The 26,026-nt window shown below is 38.0% G+C and overlaps 1 protein-coding gene across 2 annotated transcripts in view; it reads right to left on the bottom strand.

Annotated features, from left to right (window-relative positions):
• Nucleotides 1-26,026, bottom strand: part of UNC13C (unc-13 homolog C) — a 598,728-nt gene that overhangs the window by 539,366 nt on the left and 33,336 nt on the right. The gene's annotated exons all lie outside the window — the stretch shown is intronic.

Here is a 26,026-nt window from a genome sequence, read left to right as displayed (position 1 = left end):
TGGAGCACTTAACTAAACTTCAGGCAGCTTAGCACAGTGATGGGAGTCTCCAGTCTGAGAGCCCTTCCACAAGGAGCTATCCAATGCCCTGTTATCCACCATCTCTACAGAATATCAACATCCAGATGGAAAAGGGGGGAGGGTAACTCCTATCCTTCAGAATTTTCAAACATTTCAATGTTGGGCAGTGTGCAGAATAAACTTCTTGATAAATAATTGGTAAGAGCATGAATTTGAGCCAGGGAGAATGAGCTTGAATCCTGACTCCGCCACTTTCAAAATGTGGATGGTCACGTAATTCCTCTAGGACTCTCTTGGGTAAACCAGCGTTAATAGCTTGAAAGCAAATATAAAAAGCATTTAGAAGTATGGTCATATGGTGTTATAATCGCATTCGCTCTTATTATCTTAGATAGGACACTCAGTATCCAGCAGACAGAGCTTCTTGTCCCATCATTCTTAAGCCTTTTTATCAATGCTTTTTTTTTTTTAACAGTATCTACAGAAATCCTCTAGAATGGCCTACAAGGCCCCAAGAGAAGGCCCATATAGAATGTATTCTCTCCCTGCAATCCTGAAGTGGTTCCATTTTCAGTGAGCTGCATCACTTTGGGAAGCATCAGATTATCGTTTGACATTTGCAGGTGATACATATACCCTTAGAAAAAGAACTTTAACCAATGTCAGAGTTCTTCTGTACATCAGCAAAGGAAACACACATGCGCCTCAGGCTCTTTGTGTCAGGGGCAAAGTCCTTCCCAGTAATACTGGTCAGAGCTCTGCTGCCTTCCTTTCTCTCAGACATTCCACTCAGGATTGAAACATCACATTTGGAAGTCCCTTTGCCTGTCGTGATCCTATTCCCACAGGGGCAGGAGGAGGTGGGAAGGCAGACATTTTAATGACACATCGGAGGATGGTCAAGGGCACTGAGGTATAGCATAGGATGGGACCATAATATTGCCAATTCCAGCATCAAGTTTCTGGAACTTTCATGATGTTTTTCTTCCCAGTTATCTGGCCCCAAAGCCAGGTGGGGTCAATCCCAATTTTTCTTCTGTCTCGCTGGTGTGAAACTAGTTCCTTATTTTCCTCCTCACAGGCATTGAAAGAAGGAAGAGTAGTTTACTTATGAAAAAGCAGAAAATGTTTAAGTCCTCATTTATTGTTTGCAATATTAGTGCTGAGTCACTACACATGACATTGTCTCCACTCTCTCTATGCTTAGAAATTTAAAATTAAAAGATAGACAAAGGGGATTCATTCTCTTCTTAACCAACAGTCCTAACTCCCATGTCAAAATGTAAACTTAAGAGAATATTTTGGAGAAAGGAAGTACCATGCAATGGTAAGAACTATAGTCTAAGAGTAGGTAAACCTGTTTGTACCTGAGCTCTGATTAAGCAACAGTATTAACAACATATAACAACAATAACAATATTAATGTTTTGTGAGAAAAAACTTAATGTTTCTATGAATCAGCATGACTCCCTCTCCAAATAAAAGCATTTACTGTTTGGAAATACACTGAAATCACATTTTGACCAATGCTGCCTAATAATGCTGCTCTCTCTCCACAGTCAGAATAGCATGTTCTCCCTCTGCCCATCTTTTCTTAAGAGTGAAAAAGTGACCTCAGACTGAAGGCCAGTGATACAGGCAAAGATGTGTGTGTGTGTGTGTGTGTGTGTGTGTGTGTGTGTGTGTGTGTGTGTGAGATCCCTGGGAACTGAATCTGAAGAATTAGGGCTGTGAATGGACACGATTTTGGAGACTGAATAAAGAAAAGAAAGAAAAAGAAGGAGCTCAGAGGTGCTTCTACATCTATGCCTAATGTGTTTTTAAAAAATGGCAATTCACTTGATAAAAACACTATGGGAGCCCATTTTAAGGCCATTTTCAAATCAAAGGATGTATGTAATTTCCTGGATTCCTAAACTACATGGGGTTTCGTTTGTACACATTTCAATAGTCAAATGGATGTGTTCTTAAATACTGGATGCAAATTTAAGTAAATGAAATCACATTCTTTCCATTTGGTCTATATTTTGTTTTAAACAATATTGGAAATTGTCTCTAAGCTTTTTCCCTCCCACTATATGTTAACCAGAATTGATTATAGTTGGAAATTATTTGATAATTTTCCCAGTCAAGGAAATTTCTAGTGGAGATAAAAGCTTTGGTCAGTAGAGAAAGTGAGCTTGAAGAAGATGAAACAGAAAGATGTTTTAAATTCAGCCTCTTAGGTGTCAGGGCTAATCTGTAGTAATTCTCTTTTGTGCTGAGACAAGACTCCGCCTAAAGCAATTGCTCTATAGGTGTCTCTCGGTGGTAACTGAGGCAGTTTGGGCACAGGAAATCCACCTGTGGCGGTAACATTCATCAAACTAATTTAAGTCTGTAAACTGCACATTTGCGGACTTTAGGGACTCTTCGACACTACACACTACTTAACAGATGTTCATTAATGAGAAAAAAAGGAAATAGAAATGATCACAAATACAATAAGGAAAGAACAAAGGGGGTAAGGATGAATGGAAAATTCATGGTTGCATATTTCAACCTAATACAGATGATAACTTTCTCATAAATGGAGCTTTGTAAAAATGCAGAGATAGTTTCACAGATAATGAGCTCCCAGATAATGAGCACCCAGATACCAGTAGTATTCAAGGACAGGCTAGAAATCCATCTGTCACATTTGATGAACTTGAGGATTTCCATGGGCTCTCTAAAATTTAAGATTCTTTGATTCTACCAAAAAAAAAAAAATTGATTTCTTGCTCTTTCGCCAAAGCAAAGTACATGCTAAGACAAATGATTCACCTCGCGAAGTTAGAATTAACATTACAATATTTAACACAGAGACAGACTGTAAGCCTGTTCCACTGTCTGGAGCAGAATTTATAAAAATAGTGCTTAACATGGGAACAATGAAAAAAATACGTGAGAGGAGGTGAATGACACTTGTCTGAATCAGGTAAGTTCAATTTTCGTTGCTAGGAGAAAAGGAAACAGTGCTTCCAGCAGCTGACAAGCACTGAGCTAGAAAATCAGCAGCACCTATAGTACATGTGAAGCCAATGGTAATGTTTCAAACCTACAAAAACCAATACAATTTCCGTGGCAGCACAGTGCTGCATTTCAACAGATTTATGGTTCCTTTCTTCATCTCCCCAACTTTACCTCCTTTAAATTCTCATTTTAGGGAGATTACAAAACAAACACAAGAGCTGAGCAGAGATTTATGTTCCTTCCTTTGATGGGGAGTATCAAAGCCATCTAATCTCCCAGTCCTTTGCTAGCATTTTGAGTGGCCTAGCAGCCTTGATTTTATCATTTTGTTGATAAAGTTTTGGTTATGCCATGTGACCCTTAAGGGGATAGGAGACATTATTACTGAGAATCTCAGAAATAGATCTCCTTAAAAAGATCTTTTTGGGTGTTCCATACTACCAACATGTCTTTCTTCATGCAGATTCTATTAAAACATGCCATCCTATTAGGGATGAAAATAAAAAGGAGCAGCCCAACAGCTCTCCAGAGTTCTCTACCAATACTTTCATAATTATTTTTAAATTTTACTTTGCTTTTAAGCATTTTTAATTGTGCAGACAGAAACTGCACTACACAAAACACAAAGATCATTATACGGTGAATGCCCACATAACCCCCACAAAGGTCAAGATACAGAATATTTCCAGTATCCTTGAAACTCATCTTGTGTCTCTTCCAAATTATTATCTCCTCCTGCTTCCCTAAACACTACAATCCTGACTTCTAAGTTAATCACTTCCTTACTTTTCTTTTCAGTTTTACTATATGAGCTGGAATCCCTAAGTCCTATAATTTAGATTGTTTGGTTTTTGAACTTAGATAAATGGAATCATACAGTGATGTGTTCTTTTGAGATTGGATTTTTTTCCCTCAAAACTTGGTTTGTGAGGTTTTTCCAAGTTGTCTGTGCAGTTGCTCTTCATTCCTTTTTATTACCATAGAACAAGTTTTCTCAACCTTGATACCATTGACATTTTAGGCCAGATAATTCTTTGTTAAAGGGGGTTATCGTATGCACTGTAGGATGTTTAACAGCATTCCTGGCCTCCACCCCTCGGTGCCAGTAGCATCTCACCCACCCGCCCACTTAATTGTGACAACCAAAACAGTCTCCAGACATTGCCAAATACCCTCTGGGGGTCCAAACTGCCCACTGTTGAGAACCACTGCTGCAGAGTATTTCACTGTATGACTGTTCCATAATTTATCCCTTCTACTGTTGGTGGGCATTGGGTTGTTTCCACTTTCAGGCTGTTACAAATACTACTACTCCTAATGTTCTTATTCATGGCTATGTCTTATGAATGTTCTCACGTATATCTAGGAGCAGAACTATCGATATGAAGTCATAGAGTATGGGTCTCTTTGAGAGATAAATCTAAATTTTTTTCTAAAGTGGTTGAACCTAGTGACACTCTTATCAACAGTCCATAAATGTTCCTACTGCTGCACACCATCACCAACTTTTGCTATTGTGATCATTTACATTTTTAACTCTCTTGGTGGCATACAAATGTATTAAATTTGTAGTTTTAATTAGTATATTACTGATCACTAATGAAGATGAGTGCCTTTATTTGTATGTCTACTGGTGAATTGACTGTTGTTTTTGTGCAGTGCCTTTTCATCTCTCCTGCTCATTTTTCTACTGGGTGCCTAATTTGCAGAAACTCATTATATATTTTGAACACAACTCTTTGTCAAATATATACTCTATCAGTCTGCTAGGGCTGCCATAACAGAATACCACAGACTGGCTGACTTAAACAACAGAAACTTATTCTCTTACAGTTCTGGGAGATGAAAGTCCAAGATCAAGATGCTGGTTGGGTTGGGTTCTGGTGAGACTGCTTTTCCTGACTTGCACATAGATGCTTACTTACTGTGTCCTCACATGGTCTCTCTCTGTGTTCATACTCCTAGTATCCCTTCTTACAAGAACACCAGCCCTATTGGATTAAGGCCCATCTTTATGGCCTCGTTAGCTTTAAGTACCTCCTTAGAGGTCCTATCTCCAAATACAGTCACACTGGGGGTTAGGGCTTCAACGTACGGCTTTCGCGGGGACACAATTCAGTCCACAACGTATGCTTAGTAAATATTTTCTGTCACCTTGTGCCTTCCTCTTAATGCTATCTTTTTTGTTTATTTGTTTTCCTCACAGATGTATTTTAATTTAATTTTTATTTTACATTGGGATATAGTTGATTTACATTCATGCCGTCTTTTGATAAATACAATGTCTTCACTTTAGCAGTAGTCCCATTTATCAGTCTTTTTCTTTATAATTAGTGCTTCTTTGTATTTTAAGAGATCCTTTCATAACCAAAAGTCATAAAGATAATTTTCTGTATAATCTTTTAGAGCTTTACTGTTTTGCCTAATAATTTATTTTTGTGTGTGATATGAGGATGGGATGGAATTGAGATTCATTTTTCCCATATAGATATTCAATTTAACCAGCAGCATTTATTGAAAATACCATCCTTTCCCCACTGCTCTGTGGGACGTACTTTGTTGTTAGTCAAGTGTCTATAATACATTGGTCAAATTCTGTGTTCTTCAGTCCTTCCCTTTGGTCTATATTTTTATCCTAGGATCAATACCACTCTGATTTTATTATTATAACTTTGTTATACATATTAATATTCAAAAAGCAAATCCTCTCACTTTGTTCTTCTTTATAAAGAATTTCTTACAAATCTTTATCTATTTAGGGGTACAAACTAGTGTTTGAAAGTGAAATTATCTGGTACCTGGAAATTGCTTTAAAATATATCAGCTAAATGATAGGGGGAATAGACAGAATAAAATTGACAAAGTGTTAAAAATTTTTTAATCTACAAAATAGGTATATAGGGTTTTCAGAATTTTTTTACTTTCATAAATTTTTGAAAAATTTTTAATAAAAAATTAAAATTAAAAACGCTATCCTATATATCACCAAAGGAATATATTGAATATTCTTTGTCTTTGCATTTAAAAAAGCTTGTTAACTAAAGTTCATTGAATTGTACACATTAAATAGGTGAATTGGATGGTGTGTTTGGTATTTTTTACTTATCAACTATATCTCCTACGGATGATAACAGAATTCTTTTATTTATTTATTTATTTATGTCTTACTTCAATGGCCAGGATCTTCAAAACACTATCTAGTTGGAGAAGTGATATCAGGTGTCCTTGTCTTGTTTCTCATCTAGGGGAATTTTCAACATTTCACCCCTACATATGACTGATGTATTGTACCATTTTATAGATACTCTTCAGATTGAGGCAGTTAATTTTCACCAGTTCACTGGATATTAGTCAAAAATAGATGTTGGTTATCTAATACTTTAAAAATTTTATCTCATGAGGTAATCATATGATTTTTTCCTTCATTCTGATAATGTTGAATGCTATGACTTCCTATATGAATGTTATTAAATCTGTGTTATTAGAAGAAATTCAGCTGGTTTATGTTATCCTTCATATATACTGTTAGATTTGGTTTGCTAATATCTATTTAGAATATGTGTATTTATATTCATGAACGCTATTATTCTGTATTTTTTTCTCATAATGCCCTTGTCTGGTTTTACTATCAAAGATGTGCTGCCCTAATGAAATTAGCTGGAGTGTTCCCTTTTTTTTCAAGACTTGGGAGAAGTTTGTGAAAATTGGCATTATTTGTTCTTTGAAAGTTAGGTATACTTTTCCAGTGATGCTATCTGGGCCTGGAGTTTTACTTGTGAGGAGATTCTACATTATATATTTAGTCGCTTTCATTGTTACTGGACTATTCAGACTTCCTATTTCTTATTGTGCCAGTTATAGTAATTGCATTTTTCTAAGCATTTGTCTATTTCATTTAAATTTTCAAGTTGATTGTTCTAAGATTCATAATATCCTGCTATGATCTTTTAAATGTCTGAAAAGCTTGTGGCAATGCCTCTTTTAATTCTTCACTTTGATCGTTTCTTTCTCTCTTTGCTCTTGATCAGTTTCACACAGTGTTTAGCAGTTTTGTTAATCTTTCCAAAGAACAAACTTTTGGCTTTGTTAATTCTAATTTTATATTTGTTCTCTTGCCCTTAATTTCTACCCTTATCTTTCTTCTTTTCTATTTTTTTGTGGGGATTTTTGTTAATAGTTTCTAGAAATGAATGCTTATTTCAGTGATTTTCAGCCAGTCTTCTTTTCTAATATATTCATTAAAGATTATAAACTTCTCTCAAAATCTGGGTTTACTACATTCCACAGTTTTTTTGTTTGTTTTTTAAAATTTATTTATTTATTTTTTTGGCTGTGCTGGGTCTTCGTTGCTCTGCGCAGGCTTTCTCTAGTTGCGGCAAGCGAGGGCTACTCTTCGTTGCGGTGGCTTCTCTTGTTGTGGAGCACGCGCTCTAGGCATGTGTGCCTTAGTAGTTGCAGCACGTAGGCTCAGTAGTTGTGGCATGCAGGCCCTAGAGCGCACGGGCTTTAGTAGTTGTGGCTCGTGGGCTCTAGAGCACAGGCTAAGTGCTTGTGGCACACGGGCTAAGTTGGTCCATGGCACGTGGGATCTTCCTGAACCAGGGCTCAAACCCGTGTCCCCTACATTGGCAGGCAGATTCTTAACCACTGTGCCACCAGGGAAGCCCCATTCCACAGTTTTTATATAGCATTTTAAATTATCATTGTGTTTAACATATTTGCTAATTTTCATTGGAATTTCTCCTTTGATTCAGGGGTTGTTTCTAAATGCATTCTTTTTTTAATTTTTAATTATGGAAAATTTAAAACATATATAAATATTGAGATAATAGTTTAATGAATCCACCTAGGGCTCATAATCCAGACTCAATAATTATCAACTCATGTGCATTTTTTTTCATCTTTATTCCCCTCTACTCCCCCCGCTCAGGACTATTTTGAAGCAAATCATTGGTAAATATGTCATTTGTAAATAGCTTAAAAATACAAGGACTGTTTTGCAAAACATAACCACATTATTCTTTAATATAACCCCAACGTTGAATCAATTTCAATTTTCCCAATTCTCATAACCTAATTTTTACAGTTTATTAACCAAATAAGCCATAATACCTGTATTTCACAATTGATGGATATATCAGAAGTGTATTTCTTAATTTCCAAACGTGTGGATTTTTAAGGGTCTTTACATTATTCATTTCTTGCTGAATTTCATGTGGCCTAAGAACATATTTTAATTTTATTTCTTTGGAACTTGATGAGACTTTCCTATATTTGGTCATATTTTGGAAACATTCTATGGGTACTTGAAAAGAATTTGTATGTGTATTCTGCATTTTGGGGATTAGGTGCTATAAATATATCCATCAGATCTAGTGTGTTGATGGGTTTTTCAAATCTTTAATGTCTTTACTAATTATTTTCTGCCAGTTCTATCAGTTACTGAGAGAGATGTAGTCAACAGCTACCATTCTAATAGTAGCTTTATATATTTCTTCTTCTATTCCTACTGATTTTTGCTTGTATATTTTAAAACTAAGTTATTAGGTACATATAACTTTAAGATTATTTACCTGGTGAATGGATCTTTTGTCATTATGAAGTATCTCTCTTTATCTTTAATAATCCTTTTTGCCTGTCTTCTTTATCTTGAGATTACCATAGCCACAATAGCTTTCTTTTGTATACCATTTGTATGATGCTTGTTTTTCCATCCCTTTATTTCCAAGCTTTCTGAATCATCATGTTTTAGATGTGTCTCTTTACATGCCTAAAAAATGGCAATGGCAGTAGAGAGGACAGTTTCAGACCCTGGGCCCCTGAATTTAGAAAAACAGGTGGAAATAATCCAGACATGAGGCTGGAAATTTGCAAAGCCACAAATCAATAGTTTAAATAAAACATATGATTTAGGAAGAAAAGAAGATGGGTATGCCTCCACGTTCATTGCTCCTGAGTTATAAAGACAATACATAAGCTCATAAAATGCAATTGCAAAAAGGGATCTTTGAGAAAATCAAACCCTCCCCTCATTTTCTGTTACAAATGAGGAACTTAGACCCAATTGATCAAAAGGAATAGACTAATAGAATGGAAAGAGTACAGAACCAAAGAAAAAAGGTGATGAGGAAATAAAATTACATAGGCTTATTTGTTTAGGTAGTAATGTCTTTTTTAGCAAGTTGGTTTGTAATTATTGTTATTAAATTTAATTAGATATTATGGGTCCAACAAAACAGCTATTATTTGTGCCAATTACTAAATTAGTATTTTAAGAATGAGTATTGCTGAAGAAATACAATTTGCAAATAAGAAGATGCATTAAAAATGCACCATGAGAAAGAAAATGTTTAATAATCTGTATTAAGAATGGTACAGATGAACCTATTTGTAGGGCAGGAATACAGATGTAAATGTAGAGAACAGACATGTGGACACAGTGGGGGAAAAGGAGGGTGGGACCAATTGGGAGATTAGGTTTGACATAGATATACTACCATGTGTAAACTAGATACCTAGTGGGAACCTGCTGTATAGCACAGGGAGCTCAGCTCAGTGCTCTGTGATGACCTAGATGGTGGGGTGGGGAAGGGGTGGAGGGAGGTCCAAGAGGGAGGGGATATAAGAATATATATATAGCTGATTCAATTCATTGTACAGCAGAAACTAACACCACATTGTAAAGCAATTTTACTCCAATTAAAAAAAAAAGCATATTTAGCATTTTCTAAAAAAGATATTCAGTGAGAAAGAGCCTATTCATGCTGGGCATTCCTGCCTCCTTTTTCTTTCCCTTTACCTCCAAGGCTCTTTGGGGCCCATGGATATAGGAGTAAAAAACTCATGGTCTTGGGGCTTCCCTGGAGGTGCAGTGGTTGAGAATCTGCCTGCCAATCCAGGGGACACGGGTTCGAGCCCTGGTCTGGGAAGAGCCCACATGTCGCGGAGCAACTAGGCCCGTGAGCCACAACTACTGAGCCTACACGTCTGGAGCCTGTGCCCCGCAACAAGAGAGGCCGCGACAGTGAGAGGCCCACGCACTGCGATGAAGAGTGGCCCCCGCTTGCCGCAACTAGAGAAAGCCCTCGCACAGAAACGAAGACCCAACACAGCCAAAAATAAATATATAAATAAATATATTAATTAATTAAAAACTCATGGTCTTCTCAGAAGAACCCTGGACTTGTTGCCTGAAAACTAAAATTTGAAACCCAGTTTAGTCATTGACTAGCCATGCACCCTTGATAAATCACTCATCTCTCAGATGCTATTTTCTTATCATAAATATGGGGATAAAATGTCCATTCTATAGATTAGAAAACAATAGACTGAAACAAAGATGACTATACAAGATGAGCTCTTATAATCATTTATCTAAATCACTCTGTAATGTTAAATTCAACTTATGGAAAGAAAGCAGGTAGAAATATATGTCCAGCTACATCCATCTCTTTCCCCTTCATCCCTCCTCCACAGCCAAGAATATCATCACAAGGATTTGACCTAAAACAGAACGTGGTAGTGAAATTAAAGATGAGTGTGCATTTGTGTGTTGAAGGGAGATGCTAAGGACAACAATTCCAATTCCTAGTTTTCTTACATTGAAACAAACTCATTATGAAGTAAAAGTAGAGACTTTTTCTCCTTTGCTGGCAGCCTCCTGGGCACCTGGTAGAAAACTGAACTACTTCTATTTCACTACCCAATAAATGTGGTGTTTTCCAGGGAATTGTAAGCATTTTTAGAATAATTTTCCTAAATACTTTCTACATTTACAGAGGACACTTAAATACAAGAATCTGAGTGAGGAAAGGCAATTAAATACAATTAAAGGCAATTAAACACAAGAATCCGGAAATGGAAAGAGGTGGCCTAGAACTGTAGGAGACCCTATTCATGGACTCTGCTATGACCTAGCTGTGTGACTTCAAGAAAATTACTAAGCACCCTTGTCTATACTATGAAGCCGATTAACTAGATGGTCTCTAAGATCCTAAGATTCAGTTTTCAGATTAAAAAATAATCATGATTTGCATTTTTATGTATCTAATATTTGAAAATTACTCTCTGGCACTATTTTAACTCTGGAGATAGTAGTTTTACAGAGTGCTTTTAAATATGTGCACACATTGATATATTTTTTAAATTGATCTAAACGACACATGAATTCTTTGAATTAATAAATTGCAGTACAATTGGCCAGATTGATATTCTATTTACAATGGCTGCTCAGCACTTCCAATAGTACTAACAACCATCATATATGAAAAGCTCCTATATAAGCCTGAGTGGCAGGTGAAACACTTTATGTATACTCTCTTCCTTAATCCTTTCATTATTCTGTGAGTAATATTAAGACATTTTCCATCATATGCTATCATTTATATGTGGAATCTAAAACAAATGATACAAATGAACTTATTTACAAAACAGAAATAGACTCACAGACACAGAAAACAAACTGATGGTTACCAAAGGGTAGAGCAGGGGGAGGGGGGAAGATAAATTTAAGAGTTTGGGATTAACAGACACACACTACTATATATAAAATAGGTAAACAACAAGGACCTATTGTATAGCACATGGAATTATACTCCATATCTTGTAATAATGTATAATGGAAAAGAACCTGAAAACGAATACATTATACATAAATGTATATGTATAACTGAATCACTTTGCTGTACACCTGAAACTAACACAACATTGTAAATTAACTATACTTCGATTAAAAAAAATTAAAACAAAGACATTTACTGATGAGGAAATTGGGGCTCAGGTCACAAGCAAATGTTGGAGCACAGGTCTGCCTGGCTCCCAACTGCACAATATTGATGATACTAAAAACCTGCATCACCAATAAGACGGTCCTTCAGGGTGATCGATTCTTAAAGAACTGTGAATAGGAAGAGGCTGTGGATCTACGGCAGTTTAAATTGTTGGCAAGCTCTTAAGAATTGGTTAGTAAATTCATTATCCAGTTACATAATTACACCTACAAGTAGTAAAATGTTCTTTTATACAGATCAACCTGAAAGACCCGAAACTGCACATTACCCAAGAGAAATGAGAATAAAGCTCTCTTGTTACAAGTTCCTAGATAATTCAAATCCCTTTCTCAATTTCTCCACCTACCCCAGGCTGAACTTTCCATTAAAATCACCTCAGTATGAAACAGAAAATGTAGTGGCTTGAAAGAAAGGGGGGATAAAAAGACCTTGTGTTGTCTATGCAAATGAAGCCCCATGTAAGAGTGACATGGCAAACTCCCGAACTGTTTGGGGGATGTGCACAATTTTCCCCTTCTCATGCCCTATTGCTTCCATTTAGCTAAGAAGTGGGTGTAAAGCACAGCCTCAACAGTTATCAAGGCATTTTCTGGACACTTTGATGGAGAATTCACATTGCCCTAGATTTTTATCCCCAATTTTATCTACAGATAAACTTGGGGGCAAAATACCTATAGTGTGGAAAGTACAGATTTTCAAAAAAGAATCTAGCAGGCTTATTTTGGGCTGGAGTTTTGGCAGCTTAGACATGTTTGAAACAACAACTGAAATTGCAGACTACATTGTTCTAGAGCATATGCCTCCCTGCTCCTTACCCTCTACTTCCACAGACCTATCACAGATGAGCCATAGATCAGGCTCCTGGTTTCCACTCCTGCACCTGGGAAAACAGGGGCATATAAAGTCCGTGGTAGAAATGATAATGGAAGAAAGAAGGTCAAGTTCTGCAACAGAGAAGGGAGATACCCTCAACTGCAAGAGAAGCAAATCCAAGGTCATCTTAGGAAACCAGGTAGAGTGAAATGGGTTTGCTTCACAAGGCAAGAGAGGGAAGGACACCAAAGTTTGAATTTTATATAATTTTCACACGGCAAAATATTGTTCTTCTTTTGACTTTTGTTTTTATCCATTTTAAAATGTAAAAAAACATTCTTGGGCCAGAGGCCCTGCAAACAGGCAGCAGGCCACATGCGGCCCATAGGTCATTGCTTCCTGCCTCCTGGGTCAGGGCAAGCCATGCAGAACTGATTGTACAGAGTGCCTCTATATGCTTAAAAGTGGACATTTAGGAGGTAGTTGCAGAAAATCAAATGGAGAATCTGATTTAGGAAATCAATATTTTAGACAAAAATACTAATAAAAGGAAATAATAGCAATAATCATTACTTATAGAGATCTTACTATGTTCTTGCCACTGTTCTTTACGTCCATTAAATCTTTGACGAAGTAGGAACTATTATTATTTTCATTTTATAAATAATAAAACTGAGACAACAAACACAAGAGTATTAAGATAGCTATAGCTATCCATAAGCCTTTATCTGCAATTCTGAAATTCCCAAAATTTAGAAACAGACAAATTTATTGTAAGACCTGACCTGATTTGTTAGCAAAACCTGACTGAATTGACATGCGGTTATGTATAATTTTTTATTTCTCTCACTTAGGGTTAACATTCATACACTTCATGGTAGAAATATTAATTTGTTTAATTGCGGATACTGCCCCGACCCTGTTGGACTTGTTCCATAATAGTTGACAGGTTAATAGCATTACCTTCCTAAGGTTTAAAAAAACTGACTTTCCAAACATATCTAGTTCCACGGATGCTAGATAATCAATTGTGTACCTGTTTTAAGTCCATATTCTCTACTAAAGGATAAATTGATTCTCATGAATGATAGTGTGGTCTAGTAAAAAGAAAACTAGATTAATATAGTTAGGAGTTTTGGGGTATAATTCATCCTACTACTAATTAGTGGGATCCTTAGAAATTTGTTCCACACTCTCTGGGTCTCATTTTCCTCGTCTTGATCAGGGGTTATAAACTCAAATACCTATCGGGCCAGGCAAGACATGTACATAGGAAAAGCAGAGCATCTGTAGCTCCTGGGAAGGCAAAGGCCACAGAAAACTGGAAAACACAGGCTCTGACTTTTGCCATGTGAACACGTATGGCCCACCTCTTCTGAAAATTTCTTTTAAGAAAGACCCAAAGCCAGATTTGTGTGTGAATTGACCAAAATTCAAAACAAAACAAAATAAAACAAAAAACTACGCAGGTCTGTAGGATAAATGTGATACCCACACTGCAACCCTCACCTGGCTGATGGCTGTAATAATGTCTTACACCACATTCAGACTTGCCTTCCTTTCCTTGGGGGTTTCTCCTGCAGCTGGAAGTGACTTACCCTTCTCCAACCCCTGCAACACTTACCTATTCCACTTAGTCAGCTCTTGGCATGGGTTGTCTTTCATTTTCAGTTATCTTTTCATATTGTCATGTCTTTTATCCTTAGCTAGATACTAAGACCCTTGAGGGTCCTTGAGGATGGCAATGTATCTCTGAATTTCCATAACAATTGGCACAGTGCCTTGAACACAGCAAGGGCTTAATGAAAACATTTGGATTGATGTCAAAACAGGCTATAAATAGCTGTGGCTAAACCAGAGCAGCCCTAAGTCTGAGTTACGTGGGTTCCTCACTCCTGGTGGGAGACACTGTGGTAAAACCATTCAACAGGGGCTTTAGAACCCAGCAGACTTAATGCCAGCTCCTTTGCTTCCAGCTCTATGATTCCCTGCATCTCAGTTTCGTCATTTGTAAACTGGAAGGTGAACAATAGCTAACTCATTCTGCAGATTAAATGAAATAATGTATAAAGTATGTGGCATGAAACAGATGTAACTGCTGATTTTCTTCCTTGCTTAGGTGGCTAAGGAAAGGGAACGTTTCTTACAGAACACTGAAGACTGTTCCTCCTACTACTTGTATGATTCCTCATAATCTACAGAAAATCAGGTCCAACCGCTACAGAACCCCCAGGGGTCCGGTCCACCTCACAAGAGCTCAAAATATGATCGAACTTTATGGTGTATGTTGCGTGATTTCAAATCATCTATGATTTTCTGAATTGCCTTGAAAAAAATCATTTTCTTTCAAAGCAACCGAAATACCTCTGTGAGCACAAGACTTGTGGCAAGAAGATATTTGTAGTTTCAGAAAACCGTTTGAGGCAAACTTGGCGAAGCATCAAACCATGTGTGATTTTCAACATAAGCATCAGAGAATTTAGTCAAGGATGTGATGCCCAGGATTATTTTGTGCAGAAAGTAATATATTTGTAAAATAAACAGTCTCACTAGGAAATACGTACAGCCGTTCAGTATGTATAGACACGCTTGCGATGCCATTAATGTCTATCCACATGGGCTGCACCAAAAGGAGATTGCCAATGACCGCAATCTAAAGAAGACTGTAAGCAGGTCTCCTAAAATGCCATAGGCTGTTAATCATAGAATCTCAGTCTAGAAAGAGACTCTAACAGCCACCTTGTCCAGCTCTTATCTCTACACTTTCCTGATGGTCATCCTGCATCTGCTTAAATACTTTCAACCTGATTGAGAGCTTGCTCTTTCCCATGATAACCTTTGTCATACTGAGAAATAAAACTGAAACAAGACCAGCTTCCTTAGAGCTGCTTCCTATTCTCCCTTAGTCTGGTCTCTACAGATATAGAGGCTATTCTAAAGTGTAAGCATCCACATGTGTATGCATATATATATATATATATATATAGTATATCTCATTATACTCCTAGGATCATTTAAGATGTGATAGGTAATAGAGAATAAGTCTAGTGCCCTTTTTTACATGTTGTCATCTTGATGGCAAAACCCATGCATTGTGCCTTAGTTTAGAATGCCTAAAACAGACATAATGCCCTGTGCACAAAGACCTCTCAAAAAATATTATTCACTAATCATGTAATTGCCCTCATTAAGGGATCAAAAATGTAAAGGGAAAAAAATTCCTTTCTGACAATTCTAGAGCACCTTCCTGAAATTCAGTGACTACTACAGTTATAGTAATTTGTTCGCTCTTGGTATGTGCAGCTTATGTTTTGTCATTTTTGAAAAGGAAATTATACATTTAGTATGGTCTGCCTGCGGTAATTAGAAGAGCAGACCCACTTGTCTCCTTGTAACCATGAGGTGAAGACAACACTTTCTCCTTCAGCAGAGATCAAGACTGATCTTATAAAGAGCCAGAGATAAATATCAGCTTTTGCTGGCCATACAGTCACTGACGCAACTACTCAACTCTGCCATTGTAGAGTGAAAGCAGCTGGAGACAATCTGTAAACAAATGGTCCTGGTCATAGCCAAGCTGCAAATAAAACTTTATTTACAAAAGCAGGTGGTTGCCTGGATTTAGCCCATAGGCACAGCATGGCGGAGGGGAAAGAACAGTGGCCCGGGAGTCAGGGTAAGGGAGTTCTAACATTGGTTCTTCCTCTAGCTACCTGTAGGATGGCAAGCAATCCATTCCCAACTTTGGGCTTGAGTCTTCATCTCTAAACAGAGCAGATTAGAAGGTTTTTAACTGCACTGCAATTTTGAAATATCTATGAGCTATTTCTCAAAATCGCTCAAACAGTTGACGCTATTGAATTATCCATGTTGCACTGCAGCTACATTCAGAATGGTTTATCAACGCTTTCCTTAATACTGATTAAACGAGTTCCTAAAGGGCCCTCCAGAAATTCAGTCAGTAATGTAGGTGGCAGGAAGGGACAGGAAATTTCTCGATAGAAACTGCCCTTTGCAGCTTCTCAATAACCCCAATCTAGAGTTACTAGATTTAGGAAGTATAAATTACTTGCTGTTTATCTGAAAATTACATTTAACTGGACACCCTGCATTTCATCTGGCAACAATACTCCAGTTCCTTAACTTGAGAAAGATGTCAGACTGTAGGCACTGCTACAAAAGTATTCTCACGTGTATTGATCTCATATGATTCACAGTACTCCACCTGTAGGGCAGAGGGAGGCTTATTTATCTTCATTCTAATCCAGGGAAAGCTGAGGCCCAAGGACTTGAGAATTATCCAAAATCAGAGGGTTAGTGACACATAAGTCTAAATACCCCCTACTAACTCCAACAGACACAAAGTTAATTTATTATGGAATTACTGTCTACTTCATACAGTAGACACTTATAAAGATTTACCTGTCAATAGTATAAACCTTCTGTTTCCCTTTTGTTTTATCTACACAGTGCCAACATTTACAGCTATTTCCTAAAACAGTATTCAAATGACGCATCATTGGGACAAACTTTACCTGTTGCAGCATGACATTGGCTGAATCAAAGAATTCCCCTTCTCTGGGAGAAAGGGCATTTTCAAAAATCAATTGAAGAGTCAAATAGTTTAACAATTTTATAACACATTATAAGACTTAATTAACTCTGAAAATAGAGGATCGAAAATTAGCTGTGGTATGTGTTACCCTAAAAGACAATCTAGTAGACACACTTGTTCTCTCAGAAGTTAAGTAAATGATTAAAAGGGAATTTTAAATATGGCATTGGTCTAAATATTCAATAATGTTATGTAGATAATCCCCTTAAGGTAAAAGTAATCACTTGAGACAACATCACTTTCAGGGATACTCAACCACGATTAAGAAAATAGTCAGTCATCAAATTAAACTAAACAGGGGTATGGGGAAGAATTACTGTCTTACTAATCTTAGAAAGTCATTTACCTTGAGAACGATGGGCATCAGCCAGGGCTATAAGCTAAAAGACTGTCCAAGCAAGCATGAGATGGAGTGAGTATGACAATACCTTGAATTAACACGGCAAAATCTATTATGCCTACATTTTACACAGCCAAATGCGAATTTCTGTATTCCCTTTAAACATTAATGCCTAGATTCCAGTGATCAGATGGGCATTTCTGTGAGAGAATCTCTGCCTTTTAGAATACTGTGCTGGACAAAATTTGGCGGACATCCCGACCCTAACATGCCTAGGACTTCTTTTTTTCCCATTCCTCAATTTTGAGGGCTGAAGTCCCCCAGTTGGCCCAATTTCTGGTTTCTGTTTCTCAGAGAAAAGAAATGCTCTGTCGATTTAGTCATTAACTTCCTGGAAATGGTCATCTGTAGGTACAGAGTGTGATCTCTCAGCATCACAAAACCTCACTCTACAGGTCTCAGCTAACACAAGCGGGGAGGGCTCTGGGGAACTCCTCTGGCCACCTTGGGGTGGGGCTGAGGGCTGGAGGCTGAATGAAATCTTTGGCTCATAGCACCTCTCTCTGTGTCCATTTAACATAATAAATGTGCAGACACATTGAATTGAAACATGAAGTTCTAAACCTAGAAAAAAAAGTTTGAAAACAGTGGGGACAAGATGAGATTGCTCCAAACAAACATAAGCCCCAACTCTACCAGGAAAGGATTTTAAAAGCCTATCCTATATTCACTGGAGAAATCAGTCATCAGCAAAGGGAAAAAGAAATTAACCTTTATCCAGTACCTCTTTTATACTAGGCTGTTGATACGTACAGGAAAAGCCTTAGACCTAGCCTTAATAAATCTACAACTACTTACTTATTGAATTAGACAATACGTGATTATTTTTTGTTGAAATTCACCATAAAAGTGAAATAAATTACTCTGAGAAGCTGCTCTGGCTTTACTTTGGTGACTGGTTTAAGGACTTTGTTTTTTGGCCTTTTTTTCCTGTTTGCTTAAGACTGGCTCAAATATCGTTAAAGCCATAATTAGAAATAAAGGAATTCAGATCTGCAAAACTTTACCTGGATGTTCATGCAAATAGACAGTAAAAATTTGTGGGTATAGTTAATTAATCATGCAGGAAAAAAATAAATTCAAACTGTGCTTGCTTTTTCCCCTAAGCCAGTATTATAGTCACTTAATATATACCTCCCTTAATAGTAGTTAATAAGTCATTCAGCGACAGGCACAGTAGAGAGTGACTAGATATTCACCAATAGCATTTCCTCTTTCTATCTGCAGAGGAAGAGTACATTTCCCAGGTCACTTGCACTTAGACTGGGGCCTGGGACCAGCTCTGGCCAATGGAATAGCCTGGCCCCTAAAAGTTCATGTGAGGTCCTGGACTTTCTCTCATTAACTGGAAGTAAAGGACTCCATGATCATGAAGCCACCCTAAAGAAAGTGTCCAGATGCCTGTGTCCCTGTGTATCGGAAGATAGCCTCCTAATACACATTGAGCTGTCCTGTGAACAAGGGACGAATCGTGTTAAGCCATGAGATTTTGTGGTTGTTTGACACAGCAGCTTACCAGGATTACCCCGACATCAAGGAGGGGGCTCACATTCTGAGTCCTCTTAGCAGGATCATCATGACGGAAAAATAGTCTCAGATGCAAAAGTGAGCAGCAAGGAAATGGTGAACAGTGAGGGATGGCGCCAGAGACCATGGCATGCAGCAAAAACGGAAGAGTGGAGTTGGGGACCTAGAGAAGCTGAGACTGTTGGCAAATCAAAGGCAGAGATAGCAGAGGTCGATGCAGCTCTGGAGAACATGTCTTGGAGCTGGATCCCTTGTGAGGACTGGGAAGGCAGGCCACCAACAGGGAGGAGAGCCCCTGAGGGCTTCCCTGACTGTACCTGCTGTTTATCTCTCTGATTCAGGCTAGCAGGTGACCTCCTGTACAGCCAGACCAATTGTCATGCATACTGCAGTCCAGAGCCTGGAGAAAGACACTGTGGCTTACGTATCTGATCTGGAGGCCTAGATTCTAGTTCAGAATTCCAAGGATATCATGAAATTGGAATGAATGAATATTAAACCCAGGCAGTTTTCTATAATAAAACTATTATTAGTCAGCTAGAAATCCCTGCAGAATGAATTTGTTTATTTACATATTCCATTTCTCAAATACTCTCAGATCTCTCCAATTTTGAGAACTAAATACAAGGCTTTCTTCAATGAAAGCTTTCTCACCTGGTGATGGTCAACAACAGAAAATTAAAACATTTAAGCTTTTGGCCGTCACATCCAAAGAGATGAGAACTCTCAAACTAAAGCCTGTTTCCTGAAGATAAATTAAACAGTACCTCTAGTGATCCCTACTTAACTGCTCTTAACAAGATTTTTATGTGGTGGTTCCTGCTGACAGATTGAGTGCAGAGGAGCGAGAAGCACAGGAAATGGGGGAGGGAAGTGACGGATGTGAGTAAATATGTATTGGGAAGATTTCCATTTAATTCTTCTGAATGAGCTTCTGGCTTATGTTAGCATCATCTCTTGGGAAATCAGCCACTTTGCATTTGTTTCACTGCTCCTGCCTGCATATTGAATGGAACAGTGCAGACTCAATAGGAATTTATTCTCTGCTGATCCTAATGAAGTGGAGCACAATGGAAATTTGAGGCTTTGACTTGCCAGCCCCCTACTGTCAATGCTGAAGTGAGGAGGGACCTCCCCATGCTGTCCTCTTCTATTTCCTCAAGCTTCAAGGATGTGACCATTGCTTCATAATCTTTTTAGCAACACATTGACCACATTTATGTAGAGCCTGCAGGTCTACTGACAGGCAGAAATAACCAAAATGAAATCATGGCAAGATCGTGGAGCCATGGATCCCTATGCCACCATGAACTAGCGCTACGACCCGGAGGCAGTATTTCTAAATAATTCTTTGTCCCTTACCTTTGCAGGCAAAGCTTCTTTTGTGAGAACAATTTTACCAAAAGCTGGACACAAAAAGCCATTTACCTTAAGAATCTAAAGGAAGGAAAGAAAACTAAAGAAGGAAGATGGTGAGAAGTTAGACATAAGAGAAGCAATTGAGTCTCCTCCATCCAGTAACTTTTGCACCTGGCTGTGGGTCAGAGCTCAGAAACTCATAGGTGGCAACACACGGTGATTGTTCTCTCCATAAAACTCCTATTGTCCTTTGTTCCCCACGAAATACCTTATTTCCAGGTTGTAGTACAGTTATTTGCATACTGCCCCTTTCCCCTCCTCAATGATGGCCTCTTTAGGGCGGCCTTTGTGTCTCTCATCTTAGCATCCCGTGTTATCTGTGGTTGATCCCATTGTCACTTTTCTGCTCACCCACACAAAATGTGGATTTAATGGAAGCACAGCATTTCTTCCACACACTTAACACAAAGAGTGGTCGTCTTTTTAAAGGTCAAGTTCTTTTTGGAGCATTTCCTGTGTACCTAGAATTCCTTCATGAGAGAATCCCCTTTAAAGTTTTTCTTCTAATCTCCAGGAAATGGAAAATGAGTGAGGGAAAAGTAAGTAGGAATGTTTAAAAAACAAAACAAAACTGGAAACAAGCAAACAAAAAAGCACAATAGCTATCCTTGACTGATTACCAATAGCTTCTATGAAGAATCTAAAATAAAAGTGAGAAACAGACAGTATCGCTTTGGCTTATACCTTCAGCACCTCTCTCCTCCTCCTTGGTGCCCTGTGAAAGCTCACTAAGCCCTCTTTCTGCCTGAATCTTTCCCCATCACCCATCCCTCCCCATTATGAAGTCCCACACCTCCTATTCAACCTCATGTATGTCTGGCTTTGGAATCACCCTTCCCCTAAATCAAAATTCTCATTTTCTTTAGGCACCTCAGCCAAGTTAGAATGAAAGCTAATTAAGCTAATTCACATTAAGCTTATGACTAATCATCTTCCCACATACTCTTTAACCTACTCAGGAATGTTTTCTTATTAACTCGAACTGATGAAATTTCAGTCAGTGTGGAAGAGAGATTTTGGAATAGGAAGACATCCTCTCTCTTCCAGGAGGAAGAAAACCGAAAACCATAGATTTTCCCTTAATCCATCCCTACCAAGATTCCCAGGGCCGATCCCTGATAGGAATGCATGGGCCTTTCTCTCACCTCTCAACAACTTCCCGAGCCTTCAAAACCAATGAGCCTTCCTAATTACAATTTTGCCTATTGGTGAAAGGAGCTGGGATAGAACAACTGGGATGTCAGCCTTATCCCAAGCTAGAGCAGGACCTCCTTGACTCAGTTCCGGGTATTTGCAAACAATCATTATAGAAGTACTATAGTTTGCAAAATTTATGGTGGATCGGAATCACCTGAAGGGCTTGTTAAACTAGACTGCTAGGCTCCACCTCCAAAGTTTCTAATTCAGTATTTTTGGGTGGGGCCAAAATTTTGCATTTCCAACAAGCTCCCTGGCAATGCTGATGCCGGTGGCACAAGGAAACATGTGAAGAATCACCATATTTATACAAAACTTCCCTTCCGTATGGAAGAGAAAGAACACTCCAAAAGGAGGAAGGGCATACTCAACAGCATAGAGGTGTGAAAAGCGTTTCACATGTGATAGCAATGGCATTTTTCTTTCCCTGGAGATTGAATTTTGTGGAAAGTAGGGGAAGGAGAATGCAGTTGAGGAAGTTTGGGGCTGGAGTGAAGAACCCTATCAGTTTAGAATGTGGTGCTGGGATCGCCTTCTATGGGAAACTGTAACCTCTGAGTTGTTAGGAGAATAACACCTAGAATGGGAATTGTTAAAAGATGTATGGAGTCACCTTGAGTCATTCCCCATCTTGGCATAAGCTAAGAATCAAGTTGCTGGTGTATAATAGAGGAGGCCTAAATTTCGAGATGTATTTTTAATTTTATAAACATCAATGGCCTTGATGTAACTGACATCCCTGTGGTAAGCAGAAAGGGTGAGAGGGTCTCTGCCTCATCCATTTCCCACTCCTTACCCCTTTCTTCTTCCTTGATGCTTCCTGCCTCCAAAGCATTCTAGAACCTTAATGGGGCTGTATTTATAGTAGATGATAGAATAAATATACTTTTCCCTATTCTATACTCAAAGAATATACTCCCTATTCTATGCCACTGTGCATGAAAAGTTTTGTGGAATGAAATTTTTCTCTCCACATTCTCTTGTCCCCGTATTGGGGCACTCATACCCAGTTCTCTTCACTATCTTGCTCCCTTTGTTCTATCCCACTTAGGCATACCCAAGGGCTTCCTGTACCATTTTCCTAACAAGAGAGGTAAGATTCCAAGGTTTGGCCATGGACATAGGGGTATATACTTCCTCAGAGGCCTTTAGGCTGGTCTTTGTGCTCCAACCCAACTTTAACAAGAGAAATCTGATATTAAGACAAATGAGAAATGGTCCAATTAATCAGTGAAAAAAATTCCTGATCAAGGGCAAAAGGTAGGCAAGCTTCCAAAAGCAAAAAGAAAGTATTTCTTACTTCTGTTTGTACAACCAAAGTGTACTGCATAGAGTCTATATTTCTTCCAGGAACCTGAGTTCTAAGGAAGCACAGTCATCGATCACCAACTTAGATAGGGTTCTCCCAGAATCAGACCCTGAAGTAGGATATAAGTGCAAGTAGTTTACTTTGGGAGGCAGTGCTAACAAGCAATGGCAGAGAATTGGGAAGTGAGAAAGGGCAAGGAAGAAAGCCAACACAGAAAAGTTAGCTCCAAAGGGAACTGGGGCTTATTCCTGCTGGGCATTCTAGAAAGTGATATAGAACACAACTCAGAGTTGTCCCATGTAAGAGCAAGGAAGCTGGGGGCTATATCTACCAACTCCCTCTAGTTGTTAGTTAACAGCTGCTCCCAAGATGTGAACACCCTGTCCCCAGATGGTTCATGCATGCTCCTGCAGTCAAAGAAATCAGAGACTCACAGATGCTAATGGAGGATAGCCAATGAATGTGGGGAGAGCACCCACAACTCCCCTATAGTAATTTGGGGGATTTCTCCTCTTTCATCATTCAGTTGTCCTAAAATTCCTTGTTGTAAAGCAGGAGGCATAACCCTCCCAGACTTCAGACAATACTACAAAACTACAGTAATCAAAACAGTGTGGTATTGGCACAAACACAGACATGTGGATCAATGGAACAGATTAGAGAGCCCAGAAATAAGCCCACACACCTACGGTCAATTAATCTTCGACAAAAGAGGCACGAATATACAATGGGAAAAAGACAGTCTTTTCAGCAAGTGGTGTTGGGAAAATTAGACAGCCACTCGTAAATAAATGAAGTTACAACACAGCCTCACACCATATACAAAAATAAACTCAAAATGCCTTAAGGACTTAAACATAAGGTATGACACCATAAAACTCCTAGAAGAGAACAGAGGCAAAACATTCTCTGACATAAATCGTACCAATGTTTTCTTAGGTCAGTCTCTCAAAGCAATAGAAATAAAAGCAAAAATGTATAAATGGGACCTAATGAAACTTACAAGCTTTTGCACAGCAAAGGAAACCATAAACAAAACGAAAAGACAACCTATGGAATGGGAGAAAATATTTGCAAATGAAGCAACTGGCAAGGGATTAATTTCCAAAATATATGAACAGCTCATACAAATCAATAACAAAAAAAAGATGACCCAATCAAAAAGTGGGCAGAAGAACTAAATAGACATTTTCTCCAAAGAAGACGTACACATGACCATCAGGCACATGAAAAGATGCTCAACATCACTAATTATTAGGAGATGCATATCAAAACTACAGTGAGGTACCACCTCACACTGGTCAGAATGACCATCATTAAAAAGTCTACAGGGACTTCCCTGGTGGTCCAGTGGTGTGGGTTCAACCCCTGGTCAGGGGGCTAAGATCCCACATGCCTCGTGGCCAAGAAACCAAAAAACATAAAAGAGAAGCAATATTGTAACAAATTCAATAAAGACTTTAGAAATGGTCCACATCAAAAAAATCTTTAAAAAAAAAAAGTCTACAAATAACAAATGCTGGAGAGAGTGTGAAGAAAAGGGATCCCTCCTACACTGTTGGTGGGAATGTAAGTTGGTACAGCCACTGTACCAAAACATAATGGAAAACATTATGGAGTTTCCTCAGAAAAATAAAAATAGAACTACCATATGATCCAGCAATCCCACTCCTGGGCATATACCTGGACAAACTACAATTCAAAAAGATACATGCACCCCCCTATTTCATGGCGGCACTATTCACAATAGCCAAGACATGGAAACAACCTAAATGTCCATCGACAGATAAATGGATAAAGAAGATGTGGTACACATATACAATGGAATACTACTCAACCATAAAAAGAATGAAAGAATGACATTTGCAGCATCATGGATGGAACTAAAGATTATCATATTAAGTGAAGTAAGTCAGAAAGAGAAAGACAAATGCCACATGATATCATTTATATGTGGAATCTAAAATATGACACAAATGAATTTATCTATGAAACAGAAACAGACTCACAAACATAGAGAACACTTGTGGTTGCCAAGGGGGAGGGGGGCCAGGGAAGGATGGAGTAGAAGTTTGGGGTTAGCAGATGCAAACTATTATTTTATTTTACTCTGTACTATTATATACAGGATGGATAAACAACAAGGTCCCAGTATATAGCACAGGGAACTACATTCATTACCCTGTGATGAACCATAATGGAAAAGAATATAAAAAAGAATGTAAATATATGCATAACTGAATCACTTGGCTGTACGGCAGAAATTAACATAACATTGTAAATCAACTATACTTCAATTAAAAAATAAAATGAAATTCCTTGTTGTCACATAAATTGTACCCACTGGAGGCAAAACAGATATTTGAGTTTCATGATTCAGTTTGTATTAGTGTCACTGTAACTCTGTTCCATCCCATTATTTGATTGACTATTAACATTTTCCTAGAAAATGTATGTAGGAATAAATTTATCCCCCAAAATCAAATACCACCTATGCAAAGATATCATAAAGCCATGAAAATTAGTTCTATAAAACAACTCAGAGAAGTATGTTCAACACTTTCCAAATGCATACTGACAGTAGAAAAAAAAAAATCAAATACTCATATTCGCATTTTTTCTAGACATGGTTACAGACTAGAATCTTCAGTTGATCAGCTTGAAGTACCAAGCAAATCTTTGTCATCAACACAACAATAGTACTTGCTTATGTGTTTTGTAGCAGTGCATATCAAAAGAAGAAATTTTAAAAATAGAATCTCGAGAAACGCAGTTCCCCAATGTAAACACTAACCAAAGTATAACCAAAAAGTTAGTTTGGTATAACTTTACTAGAGAAATTACAGAAAGAAGACAGGACAAAATACAACAATAAAATTGGCAAGGGCCAACTCCCAGACAGCTAATTTAGTGTTCAAGGAAACTGAAATATACATAAGTGA

This window comes from Lagenorhynchus albirostris, chromosome 1 (genome assembly GCF_949774975.1).
Source record: "Lagenorhynchus albirostris chromosome 1, mLagAlb1.1, whole genome shotgun sequence".
NCBI lineage: Eukaryota > Metazoa > Chordata > Mammalia > Artiodactyla > Delphinidae > Lagenorhynchus > Lagenorhynchus albirostris.
The sequence above is the reverse complement of the archived record's forward strand: the minus strand, read 5'-3'. Positions and strand labels throughout refer to the sequence as shown.